Source organism: Dromiciops gliroides, chromosome 1 (assembly GCF_019393635.1).
Source record: "Dromiciops gliroides isolate mDroGli1 chromosome 1, mDroGli1.pri, whole genome shotgun sequence".
Classification (NCBI taxonomy): Eukaryota; Metazoa; Chordata; class Mammalia; order Microbiotheria; family Microbiotheriidae; genus Dromiciops; species Dromiciops gliroides.
The window spans coordinates 685,779,873-685,799,386 of NC_057861.1; the positions used below are offsets into that span (position 1 = coordinate 685,779,873).

General features: G+C 35.0%; 1 pseudogene; it reads right to left on the reverse strand.

Annotated features, from left to right (window-relative positions):
• The window catches only part of LOC122753622, a 38,024-nt pseudogene extending 21,640 nt beyond the window's left edge, over window positions 1-16,384 (reverse strand).
• Between the last annotated feature and the right edge of the window lie 3,130 nt (window positions 16,385-19,514).

Sequence of the window (19,514 nt, forward strand, 5' to 3'; positions counted from 1 at the left end):
TAGGACTATGGTAGTTATTAATGATCTCAATTATTTTCATATTTTCTTGGAGATAATCCCATAATTTTATAATTGTGTCACTAAAATATTGGACTGAAACAGCATAGAGTTATTATTTTTTATTCTTATTAAGTGTCATTTCAACTTCCTTATTTAGCAGATGGTGGCCCAACACTTGGCCAATTTACTGGGGTGGCTAATGATGATGAAAATAGTTGGTTATAGGATCACTGACAAATTTATATCATTTCAATATTTTGTCCCCTTGCCACTTTTGTCTGTGAAAATTATTGGGGGATGATATATCTCTCTTGGGTCTCAAGCCAAGTTTTCTCTAGATTTATTTTTACTTCTACTTTTTTATTGCTTTATGAGGCAAAATTGTTAGCAATCTTCTTTCATTCATTTTCCAAATGAGTCTGTTTTCTAATGAAGTCCTGCTCTTGGCTGCTACATTTCTCTTCTTGGCAAGCAAATCAAATAATTACTAGCTAAGGTGGCTTTTATGCTTTGGGAACATCTGCATTGTGATGACTTCTTTATGCGGGTTAAGATTTTGAAGAAAATGATGGTAACCAGAATCAGTATCTTTGTCCTTTTTATTACTCAGGTATTTTTATTTTTTCTTTTCTTTCTTCTTTTGAGCATAACTGGTTTGCTTTAATAAGCCAGATTTAAGCTGTTTCATTTGTTTATGTATCTCCCTCTTGTCTGCCTGAAATTTCTAGAACTGGAGATTGATGTCATCAGATCTGAATATCAATTAGCAGTGTTTGGAGGATGAACAGGGGGCAAGGAGTGTTGAGAAAGAACCAATATTTTTTCATCATTCACTACATGCTGTTCTTTCTACCTTGTTGGAATTACACCATTAATTAAATATTGGCATGAGAATTTTGAATGGTCTACAAATCTTTAGCCTTTTGTGTTTCTCAAAAATGTGATATAATCCCAAACATAATTTGTAAAATTCTCCTCTTTTTTCACCTCCCTAATGAAATCGTTGAGTATGAAAATATATGTTGTCTTAAATGGAGAAGTATTTGAGTTATCTGCATAATTTTTTGCCTCATCGTCCACTTCAGCAGATACTGGCATAGAAACTACAATTATCTTCATGGTATTCTTTTTTCTTGTATCCATCATGATCACTAAAAGGTAAAATGCCTATGAAATTCTGTTTTGTATTTCTACCTGTATGTGGATATTGTAACTAATTCTACTAGCTTCCATTTGTGTCTCTCCTCAGAATGTGTGACATTCCTAAAATATATGTGTATTCAACTTTCATTTTCAGGTTTTGATGATCATAAAAATAAAATTATTGAAATATTTTCACTCTTACAATAATATTTTAGTTTGTTGTTCATTGACAGAACCTCATATTAGGATTATGAAAAGGCCTCTATCATTCAATAAATATTCCAATCTCTTCAATATATGATAAAAGCAGACTGGTACATTTTAGGAGGAGGAATGATACATTACAAAAAGGTTTGTGTGTGTGTAAAAAGGGAATTGAGGTGATTATTCACTTGATTTGATTATCCTGGACTTTGTAATTGATATTTATGATATCTGTCAAATCCACTTTTAATAACTCACATTTGGGTGGAACAAAGTTGGCAGAGTATAGGCAATGACTGAATAAAACTCTCCGAACATTCCCCTCCAAACAATATTGAAACTATACCTCAAATTGAATTCTCGAGTGACAGAGCTAATGAAAGATCAGAGTGATGGGGGCAGCTAGGTAGTGCAGTGAGTGGATAAAGCACTGTCCCTGGATTCAGGAGGCCCTGAGTTCAAATCCTGCCTAAGACATTTGACACTTACTAGCTGTGAGACTCTGGGAAAGTCACTTAGCCCTCAATGAACCACAACCCCCCCCCAAAACAAACAAAAACCACTCCCCCCCCCCAAAAAAAAAAGAAAAAGAAAGATCACAGTGAGGCATTTTTCTATCCCAAGACAACTTAAGGTAGGAGAGGTCTGTGACAGCATGATAGATAGTAGCCAACCCAAAACAGAACACAGGTGGTAGAAACACCAGTAGCAAGCCTTAGAGACAGGTTCAACAATGTCAACAGTTTGAGGGAGCTCAAATTTGTGGGTCAAAGAAAAAATTAAGAAACAATCAATAATTTTATTAAAGAGTATGACAGTGAGATAATATCCCAACATTCATTTTATGTAGCCAAATCAGTACTTATGAGAAATTTTATACTGTAAATGCTTATATAAATAAAATGGAGAAATGAAAGGTTTATGAATTGGGCATACAATTAAAAAATAGAAAAAATAACAAATTGAAAATATCCCATTAAACACCAATTTTAAAATCCTGAAAGTCAAAGGGAAGAGTGATAAAATTCTAAGCAAAAAAAAAATAACCTAATAAATTAAACTAGGAGCTCATTTTATGAAAAAAAATAGACTATTGTTTGATTTAAATAAAGTAGAAAACCAAATTAGTACCATAAAAATGAAAAGGGTGATTGTACCATGGATAAAGATGAAATTAAAACAATTATTAAGAATTATTTTCCCCAATTATATGCCAGTAAACCTGACAAGAAGAAATGGATACATATTCAGAGGAGCATATTTTGTTCATATTAACAGAAGAGGAAATAGAATACTTAAATAACCCTATCTTAGAAAAATAAATTGAATAAGCCATAAATTAACTCCTTAAGAAAAAATCCTTAGGACCAGATAAATTCACAATAATTTCCCTAATGAATATTGATTCAACTTAAAAAAAATAAAATACTTACAGGATTACAGTGATATAGCACAAAAATTACACAATACAATCAAGTGGGATTTGTACCAGGAATATTGGGGCTACTTCAATATCAGGAAAACTGTCAGCACAATTGATCATTTCAATTAAAAAACAGCAAAAAGTAATATGATTATCTCACTGATGCAAAATTTTTTGACAAAATGTAACACTTATTATTATTAAAAACACTAAAAAGCATTAGGAATAAATGGATCATTCTTTACAATGAAAACTAGTATCTATCTAAAATCAAGAGTAAACATTATCAATAATACGGATAAGTTAGAAGTCTTCCGAATAAGATCAGAGGTGTAGGAAGGATATCTGTTATTACCTATATTATTTGATACTGTACTAGAAATGCTAGTTACATAAATAAAAGAAGAAAAAAATGAATGGATTAGAATATGCAATGAGGAAACAAAACTATCACTCAGTACATGATATGATAGTATACTTAGAGAATCCTAGAGTATCAACAAAAAAAAACTAATTGAAATAATTAACGACTTTAGCAAAGGTGCATAATATAAAATAAATTCACATAAATCATCAATATTTCTATACATTACCAATAAAGTCCCCCAGCAAAAGATAGAAAGAGAGATTGCATTGAAAATAACTGTAGGGGCAGCTAGGTGGTGCAATGGATAGAGCACCTGCCCTGGAGTCAGGAGGACCTGAATTCAGATCTGGCCTCAGACCCTTAACACTTACTAGCAGTGTGACCCTGGGCAAGTCACTTAACCCCAATTGCCTCACCAAAAAACAAAGAAAAAGAAAAGAAAAGAACTGTAGGCAATACAAACTACTTGGAGTTCAACTTGCTAAGAAAAACCCAAGAATACAATGGCCAAGAATACATTTAAAAGACACTTTTAAACAGAAATTAAATTAGAAGCCATTATAATAAAAAAAAAAACTATTCTACCAAAATTAATAATTCAATGTCATGCCAATTAAATTACCAAAATTATTGGCAGCCGTAGTAGGCCTGGGTGCAGTTAGAGGACACTGACCGTGAGAAATAAAACAGTTGCTCAAATTTCTGGGGTCAGTTAGAGGGTACTCTTTCCTTGGAAAAGCAAAGCAGTTAGTCAACCAGATAGTGAAGCAGACATGTCAAGGGTACTCAGAAATGAAGTACCTTGAAATTTATAGCAGGAGTCTAATTGGAACCCAGATGTTCTTATTATGTGACTAGGACTAGGTAGTGATGATAACCTTGTGGCTCCAACTGTTTCACCCCCCCCCCCCACTCCCCAACAGCTGTAGCTTTTCAGTTTCAAGTCTCCTCCAATCTCCCTATAAAAGCATTATCTTTCCTATGGCTGAATGAAGAACATGCCATAAATCTGCTCCTCCCCTGAAATTGAAGTTTAGATTTCTTCTCCCAGACATATCCCTTTGTGCCAAAGAAAAACTTTTACTTTTAACTCTGATTGGACCATGTGTGCAAGAAATTCTTTAATAGAGGGATTTCCAGGATTCAGTTTTCCTGCCACACTGTCAGGTGTTGAATAATAAAAATAATTTATCTCAGACTTAAAGGTGAATGTCCTTGCTGTAGACAAGAATCTCATTTGAAATACAATGGTGGTACATGGAAAAAGGAGGCAGCTATATGAAATATCTCATCTCCATTGTAATAATATTTGTTTTAGAATTTGAAACTGTACCAAAGTAACTGCTTCACATAGATATTTAGGAATTTTTTTTCAATAATCAAAAGTCCTTCCCCTCTCCCTACACCTCAATATAGAACAGAAGAAAAGCAAATGCCATTTAAAATACCTACTTAAGCAAAAAAAAAGTTTACCTTCTCAATGAATGGGGAGTGGGGAAAAGAGAGAATTTAGAACTCAGGATTTAAAAGTATTAAATATGTTTATATGTAATTAGGAAAAATTAGGTAAGGTGGTAAAACAAACTATATAATATAGATGATCTATATAATAAAACAATAATATATCATATATACATATATAAACATATACACATATACATATACTATATATATATACACAAACACATACAATAATTTAATATATAGCTCACCTTTTATAGAACCTTTAAGGTTTACAAAATAACATCTCATTTGAGTCTCAAAACAACTCTGTAAAGTAAATAGTTGTTACTTCACATCAAATCTTACAATTCCATTAGACAAATGAGCCAAATGGGGCTAAAGAATGGAAATGCACATGGTCACTTATAGCTTCAGTCAGATGTACTCAGCCTTTCTGTGTGTACATGTGTGTGTGTATACATGCATGCATGCATGTATGTAGAATAGACTCTTTTGTCTGAAGTCTATGGATGCTTACTAAAAGTTTGTCTTTAAATGCATAAAATTGTATTTGGAGAATTACAAAGAAAAAAAGGATATTGAAATGCAGTTGTCAAAATATTATTTTACCAAATATTATATCAAAAAATTAAAGACATATGCAGGAAATTTGTGATTAAAAACTCTGATTCTAAGGACCCCAGTATTTTTACTTTGTAATTCACTCTAAGTTCAGAACTCTTTCCAATGCCTCTCACTACAGTTGATTGATAGGAGATTGAGTCAATGAATTTACAAAGTATCCTTAATTTTTAAGTACAGATTTTCCATTACTCTAAAAAGCAGTTATCTTTTTATATCATAAAAGTATTTTATTATTTTCCAGTTACATGTAGAGATAATTTTCAACATTTGTTTTCCTAAGATTTCTTGTTTCATATTTTTCTCCCTCCCTCCCCTCAATCTCCCTCCCCTCAAGCAGAAAGCAATCTGATATAGGCTATATATGTATAACCATATTAAACATATTTCTGCATTAGTCGTGCTATGAAAGAAGAATCAGAGCAAAAGGGGAAAACCTCAACTAAGAAAAACAAAAAAAATTAGAAATAGTATGGTTCAATCTGCATGTAGATTCCACAGTTCTTTTTTTCTGAATTTGGAGAGCATTTTTCATTATGAGTCCTTTGGAACAAAGTCCTTTGTACCATTATAGTGCTGAGAAGAGTCAAGTCTATCACGGTTGATCAACACATAATGTTAAAGAGGTGAATAAAATTTTAGAAAAGTTAGATATAATAGATGTCTAGAGAAAATTGAATGGGGATAGAAAGGAATATACCTTTTTTTCTCAGCAGTACATGACCCACACTCAAAAAATGATCATGTAGTAGGGCAAAAAAATCTCATAGCCAAATGTAGAAAGGCAGAAATAATAAATGTTCTCCTGGTTCTGCTCATCTCACTCAGCATCAGTTCATGTAAATCCTTCCAGGTTTCTCTGAAATCTACCTGCTCATTGTTTCTTACAGGACAATAGTATTCCATTAAATTCATATACCACAACTTGTTCAGTCATTCCCCAATCACTCTGTGTGTATCTTTCTGCTTCAAATGTGTTTCTGGTAAACAGCATATTGTACGATTATGGTATTTAATCAACTCTGCTATTCTCTTCCATTTTATGGCAGAGTTCATCCCATTCAAATTAAGACACTTGGCACTTACTGTTTATTTCCCTCCAACTTATTACCCCCTTTGTACTTTTCCCCCTTTTTAAACCCTATTCCTCCCCACCTGCACTTTGCTTCTTACCCCTACCTCCCTCAATCTGCCCTCCCTTTTATCAGTCCCCTATCTTTTCTTTACACTTTTCTTTCCTGCTTCTGTCCTCCCTTCCATCAGTGCCCCCCCTTTCCCTTTAACCTTTTGCTTTGCTAAAGAATAAGCTAAATTTCTTTATCCAAATGCATGTATGTGTTATTCCCTCCCTGAACCAAATCTGATTATGGTAAGGTTGAAACAATGTTCACCCCTTCCTTCTTTCCCTCTATTGCAATAGGTTTTTTTTTTTTACCTGTTCATATGATGCAATTCTCCCCATTCCACCTCCCCTTTTCTCTTCTCCCCATAAACTCCCTTTTCAATCCCTTAATTTTCTTGATATCATCACATCAAAAACAATTTATATTTATATCCTCTGTGTATAATTCTTCTGTCTGCCCATATACATATACAGTTCTAAAGAGTTATAAGTATTATCTTCCTGTCTAGGGATGTAAACATTTTAACCTTATTGAGTAAATTTTCCCCATGTTTACCTTTTAAACTTCTCTTGAGTCTTGTATGTTAAGATCACATTTTCTATTCAAATCTGGTCTTTTCATCAGAAAACTTTGAAAGTCTCCCATTTCATTGAATATCCATTTTTTTCTCCTGAAAGAGAATGATTAGTTTTGCTGTGTAGTTGAATCTTGGTTGCAATCCAAGCACCTTTGCCTTCTGGAATATCATATACCAAGCACTGTGATCCATTTTTTTTTTTTTGTGGTGGGCAGTGAGGGTCGTGACTTGCCCAAGGTCACATAACTAGTGAGTGTCAAGTGTCTGAGGCTGAATTTGAACTCAGATCCTCTTGAATCCAGGTCTGCTGCTTTATCCACTGTGCCCCTTAGCTGCCCCACATTGTGAACCTTTAGTGTTGAACCTGCCAGATCTTGTGCAATCCTGACTGTGGCTCCATGATATTTAAATTGCTTCTTTCTGGCTGCTTATAGTATTTTCTCCTTCACTTGATACTTCTGGAATTTGGCTACAATATTACTTGGAATTTTCCTTTTGGGGTCTCTTTTAGGAGGTGATTGGTGGAATCTTTCAATGACAATTTTATTCTCTGATTCTTTAATATCAGGGTATTTTTTTTCTTGATAATATCCTAGAATATGGTTTCTAGATTCTTTTCCTGATAATGGCTTTCAGGTAGTCCAAATAATTATCAAATTGTCTCTCCTGGATCTATTTACCAGGTCAGTTGTATTTCATTCTTTTTTTTTTAAGTGAGGCAATTGGGGTTAAGTGACTTGCCCAGGGTCACACAGCTAGTAAGTGTTAAGTGTCTGAGGTTGGATTTGAACTCAGGTACTCCTGAATCCAGGGCCAGTGCTCTATCCACTGCGCCACCTAGCTGCCCCGGTCAGTTGTATTTCAAATTAGGTATTTCACATTTTCTTCTATTTTTCTTTTGATTCTGTCTGATTTATTCCTGGTGTCTCATGGAGTCATTAGCTTCCATCTGTCCAATTCATATTCTTAAGGCATTGTTTTCTTCAGTAAGCTTTTGCACTTTCTTTTCCAAGCTATTGATTCTTTGTGTTTCTTTTTCCAAGCTGTTGATTCTTTTCTCATAATTTTCTTGTGTAGCTTTCATTTCTCTCCTCATTTTTCTTCCACCTCTCTCAATTGATTTTTAAAATCATTTTTGAGCTCTTCCAAGAAGGCTTTTTGGTTTTGAGTTCAATAAATCTTCCCTCTTGAAGCTTCACATGAAGACAAATTTGAGAGTATTGTCCTCATCTGAGTTTGCATTTAGCTCTTCCTGTTGACCTAAAAGCTCTCAATTGTAAGAGCTCTTTTCTGTTTCTTACTCATATTGTGGTTTATTTTTTAAAGTTGAGGGCTGCTCTGGGGGCACAAGGGTCACTGTTTCAAGCTTCTTGTGCTGGGGAATAAGGGCTGTGTCACTGGTTTTCTACTCTGAGGCCTCTGTGGTTTGTGGGCTTGCTTCCTGCACTTTCTCCAGGCACTGGGATGGCCAGGCCCAGTCACACCTGTAATGTGGATGGCATTCCAGCTGGTAACCTGCCTTCTCAGCTGGTGCTGGCATATCTCACAACTGGTCCACTGCGCCACCAGATTCCTGAGCCAGGATCAAGGGGCCTTAGTTGCTCTGCTGTTCACAAGAACTTTCTGCTGACTTGCCTAGACCCAGAGCTGCACTGCTCTGTGATGAACTGGGTTTCCCTCTTGCCGAAGTGTGACCGGACTTTCTTGAAGTCTTCTAAATTATCTGAAGTTGAAAGATTGTGTTTCTCTATCTTTTTGTAGGTTCTGTACTTTCAGAATCCATTTAGAAGCTTGATTTGATGTTCTTTTTGAGGGAACCACAGGAGAGCTCAGGCAATTTGCTGGCCTCTCTTGCCTATCTTGGCTCCACCCCCAAAAGCAGTTGTCTTAAGGTAGAAAATACTCTTCTGAATTCTAGGCAAATGTATAGAATTAGCATTAAAGAATACGATAATTTTGTGTCCAAATAAAGAAGATCTGGGTAATTTGGCAAGACAAAATGTGAAACTACACTGGCTAATTATTAAGGTATTTGAAACTTTCTTGCTTAAATAAAATACTTTCAGTTTCCTTATAATTCATTGAGCAGTGTCCTTTTTCATTAAAAACAATCTACATTCTAGTCTTTAGTTTGCCAGGCTTAAATTTAACACAGATATCTGCATTGAAATTAGCATATATTTATATGCTCTAAATGTATTTTCCAACTTCTGGCCCAGAAATTTTGCATGAATTAGTATTTTTTCTTTTGTGATTATGGGGCCTCAGTGATTTGCAGCACACCTACAATAAACACAGGCATGATATTTATTTTTTATGATGATAAACCATATGAATATATGTCATGTTGAATATATATGAATATAATTGCCTTGTTCAGTGTTATCTGTTTGAAAACTGGAATTGGGGTTTGGATTTCGCTACCTAGATCCTTTCTGAATTTTATTTTGAAAAACTCAGCATTGACAGACATCTAGACTTTGTGATAGTGAGAGGAAGTCAGATTTTATTTCATAAATGTGGTGATTCTTTGTCCCTCATTACCATATTCCATCTTCTGTAAGCATTAGAATAGGAATCCAACAAAGGCTATGACCCAAAATGCTCTATTCCATACCTGAATTTTTGCTACATGTCAAAAAAAAAGAAAGAAAAAAGATCTGGTGGATTTGGTGGCCTGCTAATTCAAAATGAATCAACAGAAAAACATGAGTAAAAAATAAAGGCTAACCTAAGCTGCATTAATAAAAGCTTTTGGGGGGGGTGCAATGAGAGTTAAGTGACTTGCCAGGGTCACACAGGTAGTAAGTGTTAAGTGTCTGAGGCTGGATTTGAACTCAGGTCCTCCTTAATCCAGGACTGGTGCTTTATCCATTGTACCACCTAGCTCCCCCCTAGAAGCATTTCTTTTTTAGGAAAGTAAATATAAAGTCATTGGCAAAGCGTTAATGGAGACATCATGAACATCATAACTCAGGGGGGAAAATTTAATGTTCATTTAGTTTCATAAGAAAGATGTTTCTGACTGTGAAGTAGGTAATATGGCAATGAAAAGTGCATTTACTTTCAGGGGAACTAAAGCTATTTATGGTCCAAATTCTAAGTTTGCTGCCAACTTTTATGTTGACCTCAGAGGCATTTAATTGTGTAATTTTATCAGGTATTTCATGATATATGTCAGGGTGGAATACTGTTGGTATAGGGGATGCGACTAATGATTTTTGTTGAAAATTGACAGGATTACATTTTAAAGATGAATTGATGTGGTGAATAGGGATACTCATGATATCATTCTGATCCTAGCATTTTGGAGTTCAATGAAAAAATGTATTAAAATTTTCTGTGTGCATGATTTATATATGTGTTTTTCTTTTATCAAGTTCCTTGCTAGTCTTTACTTAGTCAACTTCTTGGCCTTGCTCCTTCTTACCTGCATTTATTTTTGGTAGCTCTGTCTTTCTGCCTCTCTTTCAATTGCCTTCCTTTGATTCCACTACACTTGAGTTGAATTCACTATACATATGCACAATATTAGCTGTATGTGATAATTCAATATTTGAATAGATCTGTGACCTTGTAGATATGGGGAATTCCTAAAATAGTATATACTTTATCCTACTTTTCTCATTTGGGGTAACTCTTGTCTGTAGCCTAACATTAATCTGTCATAAAGGATATAGTCTATGTGTTAGAAACTCTCTTCATTAACTTTCACTCTTGCCAGACCCTTTTTGCTTTTTCTGATTATATATCTTTCAGATTTACTTTAATATATATATGTATATATACATATATATGTATATGTATGTGTATACACACACATATGTATATATATATATATAATTTCTTGCTTTTAATAAAATGCCATATAATTGTTAAAATGCTATTTGTGGCCATTATATCTCTCCATTATCATTTGATCACCAGTATTGATTCATCAAAGGGCATCATAGTGCTCCATTATTCACATATATACTGCCTCACCAGCACTATGTTGGTGTTAACAAGATGGGATTTTGTATTAGTGAGCTACTTGGAACCATTGAACATACTACACATTTTCCCAATATACTTGATCCTAGTCTTTCCCTTACATTTAATTATGGGCCAAGTCTAAAATTTACCTACATGGTTATTTTAAAACTATAACCCTAATTGCCAATGACCTATGCATATAATATCATTAAAATATAAAAAAATAATTCATCCATTTGTTATTATTGATCCCTCTATAAATTATTAGGAAGATGTATTTTGTATAGGCACAGACTTCATTAAAAACATTTTTTTCTATGTTCTTGGACTTAACGCAATCAATACAATGTCACCCTCAAACAGTAACCTCCAGAGCACTTTTCTATAGTTAATCCCTCTTACAATTTCTGTACTGGACACTCTGTATGTCTGTGGTAAAAACCTTTTAGGAGTTTTAACTATTTTGTTTTATCTTCCTTGTTATTGATAACTAGAGGGTCATTGTACCAAGCTTTCTCTTGTTTATTCTTTGAAGAACCCTATATTATTTTGGCATATGTGTGACTGACACATACCAATGTGACTTGCAGGTTCACCATTATTTTATATCAGGGTAGGGTAATGGTTTCAATACCCTTCTTGATTAGGCAAATATTTTAACATTTTTTTGTCTATATCATATTGAGTCCATATTATCAAGGAACAATCCATAACATTGTTCTTTAGGTTACTTTCCTTAGTCATGATAAATAACCAGATCTTTTACTGAATACACATATTTATTGTCTTCAACCAATAGTTTCTTAATTCATATTTAACCATCTTAACACATCTTCAGGTTTTTTTTCCCTATTTTTATAGCACACTAAAATCTTCCTCCACAAAGTTCTACTCCAGGGTTTCACAAAGGCATGGAAGATACCTCGGTTTCTTAAATATTGTTCTGGGAAAGTAAGAATTCAGAAAATTCTCCCATGTTAGAAAAGTTATAAGTATGGTCCTGCTAAAAGGCTCTATTTACTTTGTAACTGTGATGGAATTGCTTGGTCACACATTTCCAATTGTAATAGGATCATTCTGGGCCTGACAAATGTCCATATACTTTCAACCTCCCTAATCACATAAAGGTTCATAACCAACAGGTCAAACATATAGAAAAATTGCTGAATTCTTTGATTATGATAACCCATGAAACAAAGAACAATATAAATTGGTCATTAGTTCTGGCTAGGCATCTTTTATTTCTATAGACAATATCACATATTAGGGTGAAAAGAGCTAAAATATTCTTATAATCACAATTTATTTATCATACCATTTTAATCAGTAACTTAGTTTTTGGTATTCTAAATCTGAAAACTTCTATCAAATTATTAACAAGCAAAAATAATAATAGAATAAATGAATCAAATTCACTTTTCTGTTTTCCCCCATGCAAATTAAACTAGAAGTCTAAAGGAAGTTTTGGCTAAATTAAAGGAAGGATAATAGATATTTTGTTCATTCTTAGGTAAATTTTTTAAACTTCTTGGATCTTAATTTCCTTATATGTAAATGTAAGGGTTGGACTAGATATGATATTATGAGGAGGTAGAACTTCTCCTTACCAATACCATCACCTTCTCAATATTTTTGGTTCTCTCCATTCTCATCTGCTTCCTCCCTCATCTTCAGTCTCTTTCTATATAAGCGCTATTCCTACAAATATAACTTAGCTTTTTCCACATTAAATTTAAATCAAAACAAAACATCTTGACTTTACCAAAACTACAAGATCTCTCCTCATTTCACACTCCTGGAAATTTCTCACACATCAAAACAGAAGAAATCTGTCTTCAATTCTCAACTCACTCCAACCTGGTTTCTAACCTCACCTTTCAAGTGAAACTACTCTCTCCAAGGCTAATTGTTATCTCTTTGCTTCTAATTCCAATGATCTTTTACTAATCATTATCTTTTTTTTAACGCCCACAATATTTCACACTGTTAACTAGTTCCTACTGTATACTTTCAACTCTCTGGATTGTCGTGACATTGTTCTCTGGATTGCTGTGACACTGTTCTCTCCCCCTTTTTTCCTTCATATCTATCTTACTCTGCATTTACTCTGCAATGTTAAATCATTACTTCTTCTCCCCCCTCATTGTTAGTATACTCCAAAACTATCCTGAATCGCTTTCTTTTTTTTCTTCAATATACCCTCTCTCAGTGATTTCATTCACTCCCATGGATTCTGTTAGTATCTCTATGATGATGACTCTCATATTTGTCTGTCTAGTTTTTCCTTCTGCAAACTTACCTATTTTTGTTGATGGTGTTACCATCTTTCTGGTCACCCAAGTTTTCAATCTGTCATCCATGAACATTCCCTTTTCATCACCCACACTATATCCAGTAAGCTTCCAAGTTTTTTAAATCCAACTTTCACATCTTGCACATGCCTCTGTTTCTCTCCTTTCACATAACTACTATGTTAGTTCAAACCCTAGTCACCTCTTGTATGGATATAGAAAAATACCACGAACTTCCTATATCTTCTCACCATTCCATTCTCCAAATAGCTGGTAAAATAATTACAGAGCATAAATCTCACATCACAGCCATCTCACACTTTTGCTCAAAAATGTTTGGTGACTATTACTTTCAGGATAAATTCCAACCTCCTTTGCTTGATTTATTTTAGTCAGGCTGGACAATTACTTGCTTGGAATGCAATAGTATAGATTCTTTCATGTGTACATTGACCTGGATGACCACTGAGGTTCTTTCTGATTCTCAATTTTGGTGATCCTGTGATGAAAACACATCTGGTCTCAGCCTATCTTTCCAGACTTATTGTACATTCCTCTCTTCACTCACTCTACTTCCCTGAAAAGTAGTGATAGGAACTGTTTCTGAAAGTTGACATTCCATTTCCCACATCTGTTCATTTTCATAGATTGTTCCCTAGGTCTAGAAATGTATTCCCTCTTCACCTCTTTCTCTTTAGAATTTCTGACTTCTTTCAAGGTTTTATGATTTTGCCACTTCTTATGGGAGACTTTCCTTTTCCCTCCTGTTCCCCCCTGGTTGGTAAAGTTCTATTGTTCTAAAATCATTATCTATATGGTAAATCACGTAGCCACTACTATGTTCTCAATCTTTGAGTCGAGCCTAGTAACAGAATTATTATTTATTATATGAGAAGCAGCCTACTTAAGCTAGCATTTTATTACCAAGTTAGTCAATTTGGATAATCTCCAAAGACCTCCAAGATAGATAATGTTGTCATTGCTGTGAATGGAAGCACATACATTGTCATGAAACAACAGTCCTTAAACTATGAATTGATGAAGATAAGAAAGAGTAGACAATTGGGTATTTAAAGCATCACAGTCTCACTATCTCTTATCTCTCCAGACTTATTTCTCAGTATTCCACTTTATTAGCCTTCTATTCCCTTTTATCCCCCTTGTCACCTCCGGAAAAGGAGGAAAGTAAATCAATTCCCACTTCTTGCCTCACCCACCACTCTTGATTTCACATCAACTTCTTGTGATGGGTAGAGCCTTTAGGTGCGAAGAAGAGTGACCACTGCAGCATCTGCTGCCTAATCTTTATCTTTTGAAGTGAAAAGCAGGAATGAAGTAGGACCTCTCACCTAACCACACATCTTCCGTTTGATGCTATGCATGTCTTTTGCATGATCTCTAGCCTACTCTGGGGAGTAGATGGCTATACTTTACACATCCTCATCATCCAAATCCCATTCCCCACCACCCAATTTCTTATTCTCATCACTACCTACCATGCCCAAAGTACTAACCAAATACTACCCAACCCTTCCCCTGGGACCTGTTGCTTTCATCTTAAATCTTTTCCCCTCCTACTTCTATCTTCTAGCAACCATAGAAACCTGACTCCTTTCTGAGGACACAGCTTCTTTGGATACACTTTTTAATACTTACTGAATGCCCTTTCACCCATTTCCCTTGGCTCACTGGTCAAGAGAAAGGAAATGGAATGTTCTTTTCTCCCTCACCTCCATTACTCAGTAACCTCTCTAACTGAGCACAAACAATGTTAGGTAATTTCTCAGTGGATGAATGAGGCATGAGGTGAAGGGAAAGGAGAGGACATCTCACAATTTTATCACTCTTTATGTTTTATTACACATTCTTTGTGACAACATTTTGAAATAAGCTTAGCTGCCAAGGTTTCTAGGGTTGTTGGGTCAAGGATTCATGTAAGTCTTTCATTCCAAACTATATTGTTACAGCAGTGAAAACATATTTCAATAAAGAATTTCCTTTTGCACATAAGCAGTGGCCCAGAGTTTCTTCATGCAAACAGAGTTTGTCTGACCCAACTGGAACATTTACTTTCCAACAGTGTTTCACCATAATCAGATCCTGGAACAGGATACTTGAGAATCTATTCTAAGATTTCTGTCTGCCCCAGGTTTGCTGATTCTTGACTGACTTTCTTTTGCAGATCTAAATCCTCTAATACAGAAAGTACTTTGAGAAAAGTATTTACATCCTCCAATTCACTTCCCACCCATGGATAAATAAAGTTTTTCTGCACTAGTGATATGAAACAGATATGTTTAGGATTGGTTGTTGTTGTTGTTGTTTTTTCAGGGCAATTGGGGTTAAGTGACTTGCCCAGGGTCACACAGCTAGTAAGTGTTAAGTGTCTGAGGTCAGACTTGAACTCAGGGCCTCCTGAATCCAGGGTCAGTGCTCTATCCACTGTTTAGGATTGTTAATGGAATGTTTCCCATTGAAAAATATTAGTTCTCATCACCCTTTAGTCACATTGCTATTAGAGAAATACTTAGAAAGGGTGTCAAAGAGCTGAAATAAAAGAGCTCTTTTAGTCTAAGTTTCTTGTTATATAGTTAAGGAAACTGAGTTCTAAAGAGATTGTCCTAGCCATAGAGATTGTAAAAAAAAAAAAAAAAAAGGTGAAGATACATACTCAGGTGCTCTGTCTGACACCAAATCTTGAACTGTCTTCACTATATCCATCTATCTCATAAAAACAAATGAACATATTTGTGCTAAGCATTCATGGTGAATTACACTTGTAATCTCTGCTACTGTGGATGCTGATTTTAAGGGATCACTTGAGATCAAGAGTTCTAAGCTTTTCATGGCTAAACGATTGGGAATTCATTGTATACAGGGTGGGTCAAAGCTCTCTTTACCCATCAGTAGTGAAAACCAGTAATGTGTATGTATTTTTGTTCTAGTTAGTGTTGTATATAATTAAAAATGTATTGATAAACAGATAGGCAAATAAGCCCGAGAATGCTTCACTCCCTGCCCCCAGACCACCCACTCTGTTTTCAGTTTCCTCCCACAAGGTGGGGGCCCAAGTCCTTCTGATCGAGGCCTGATGAGGACCACCATCTGACCTTTGGGGTTTGAAGCAGGAGGTGTCAGAAAAGTTACCACAGGGATAACTACTGGGGGAGGCATGTGATTGGACTGTTTGACCATATGCAGCACCACACGGATTCCATTTCCAGAAGTACTCGGAGACAAAAGGTCTTCATTTCAGGTAATATGTCCGGGGCTGCACGCGCAACACTGACTGGTTCAGCGTGTGCCTACCCTACACCGGCAGGCGCGGGTAACCTGTTGATACCCCTCTGGACAAAACTTTCCTCTCTTCCTTTTCTATATTGTTGTTCACATATTATTAGTTAGCAATAGTTATTATATTCTTTTTCCTGTTCCATCAAGGAAACATTCCGTTTCTTGAGGAAGCAAAGGGCAAATGCTCAGGCTGCTCCACATGTCAATCTTATAATCAGTATGCTTTTGAGGCTAAAGCTTATGGAGGGCGTCCTCTAGCATATACACCCTTTGAGCACTTGCAAATTAACTATATTTGGTGTATGTGCTTGGCTGAGGAGCCAATGGCCATGGAAGGCCATAGCCAAGAGAAACGAACATTTTGCAGATGTAAGAAAACAACTAATTTCACAAATACTTCATTTCCTATATCTATTAGTGAATGACTGAAGACCTAGAAAGGATATTCTCAATCGCTAAAATCATTGGTTCTGTCAAATTATTCTTTATCTGTTTCAATATTAATATATACTTTTATCAATGGGAATTACAATAAAGATGTGCTGACACCTGATTTGCTATTGGACTCTAAGCACCATTAGGCCATGTTATCAACCCTGAAGCTAAAGCTTCCTATATGTAATCTCTCATGTTTTACAGCATGAGCTTCTTGAGAGCAAGGGATATCTTGTTTTTGTATTTGTGCCCCAATACACTATAGTAACTATTGAGTAAATGGTTTTCATGCAATTATTTATTCCTTGAATTAATAATTTTTTTACCTCATTCTGATGTGTCCTAAATATTCCTTTTTTCTCCATTAGAAAAGATAGCATTTTGTTTGGTTTCCTGGCATATAGTTTATTCATTGATTTTTGCAATAAGAGAAGGTATAATGTAAAGTGGTTATAGTAACAAAAATGTATAATTAGTTTTGTGATAATTAAAAATATAAGAGAAATAGTTCCTGGGTAGTTTAATCATTTTATTAATAATACCAGCAGGTTATTAATAAAATGGTGATCATTAACATGGCAGTGGTCTCAGAGCTTATATACCCTTCCAAACAGTATGTGGTCCATTAAATAGAAATCAAATGTAATTGGTTGACATGATCAGGAGTGGGTTATATTAAAATGAAGAACAGAGGGTCACTAGGATTTTGAAAGTATGTCTATATAAATTCATCAATTCAAAGAATGTAAACCCCACCCAAACTGAGCAGAGTACAAAGGAATCCATCTAGGTATAGTGTGGTGCAAGAAAGTTAGTCCAAATCTTTTTAGTAAAGTCATTCAAAACAAACAAACCTGAAGAACTTCAAAAGGAGAGGAGACTACTTAATCTCCTAAATATATGGCTCATTAATAATTATTTTCCACAGTTTGGGGAGTCTGATATTCTAGAAAATCCTACAATTATAATTATGAATTAACACTGAAAATAGAACTACCAAGAATGGAATAAGAAATTTAGGGAGAAAACAAAGCTGAAAAAGCATCTGAAGAGGTCAAGGGAAATCCTTACCTGGGTCAGTCTTTTGAAGGGTGAATATGGATGAAAAAGTGGGAAAAATTTTGGATAATTAAAGCTAAACATTGGATAATTAAGGTTATAAGACTCATTCTTTTTAGTGTGTGTGAGGCAATTGGGGTTAAGTGACTTGCCCAGGGTCACACAGCTAGTAAGTGTCAAGTGTCTGAGACAGGATTTGAACTCAGGCCCACCTGAATCCAGGGCCAGTGCTCTATCCACTACACTACCTAGGTGCCCCAAGATTCATTTTTTAAAAGAGAAACTTTATGATGTCAGTAGGAAGTGACTTCTTGAGTTCCTGAGGTGCCTGTTGTGATCTCAGAAGAGAGTGGGATTCTTGTGTTAGTTTCTTTAGCTATAAAATGGATTCATACTATATGATCTCTCTGGTTCCTGCTAGTTCTAAATTCATGAATATATCATCTTACTATGTTTCCAGGTCATATATCTATGACAAAAGAAAGACCTTAAAATGTTGCTATTCACCTCCAGTTATTCATGTGGAAATAAAAAAAATTCTAATAGGTATTTCTCATAGAAAATTTTGCTAAGAGAGTGAAATTACTGGGGCCAAATGATAAAGATCACAGGAACAAAGGTGGTATTTTCATACTACTGTTTATTAAGGATAGCGGCTTCAAAAGAAAAAAAGTGGATTTGAAAAATAAGCACTTGAATGAGAGAGAGGATCATGTTTGAGGAGAGAATTGAAAATCAGGACCATTGCTTAAAATGTAATGATGGATGGGGCAGCTAGGTGGTGCAGTGGATAAAGCACCGGCCCTGGATTCAGGAGGACCTGAGTTCAAATCTGGCCTTGGACACTTAACAACTACTAGCTGTATGACCCTAGGCAAGTCACTTAACCCCAATTGCCTCACAAAAAAAGAAAAAAATGTAACGATGGCTTCTTTATAGATTTTAAAATGTCATATAAGTTACTGAGCCATATTATTATTGACAGGGAATCTTCATGCCCCAAATTTTAGATTCTATGCTAAAAAAATAAAGTACTAATTAGTACTAGAGGGATCCTCTAACAACTTATATTTAATCATTTTAGGAGAATCAGGGGCAAATGACAGAGTATATGTAAGCAGATTGCAATTTTTGTTCTCTTACCTGAAGTCCAAAAGCCTCAACCTATAAAAGTGCATTTTTGCCATACATATGACTATATGATGATTTATATTTATACAGGACTTACTGTGTTAGCCGCAGTGGTAAGTACTTTACAATTATTGTCACATTTAATATTTTGATATTATTATCTCACACCAACCCTGGAAGGAATGTGATATGATTATCCCCATTTTATAGATGAGGTAACTGAGACAAACAGAGGTTAAGAGACTTGCCAAGATTCACACAGTTAGTAAATGTTTTTGTCTTTCTCCATTTCTGGCCAAGTTTTCACTTGGATTATGTACCTCCCACCAAGCCAGCACTTTTCACTTAGGGTCCCAAAAGGACAGTCACATTCTTTTCCATTTACTTTTATGCTTCAACATTTTCT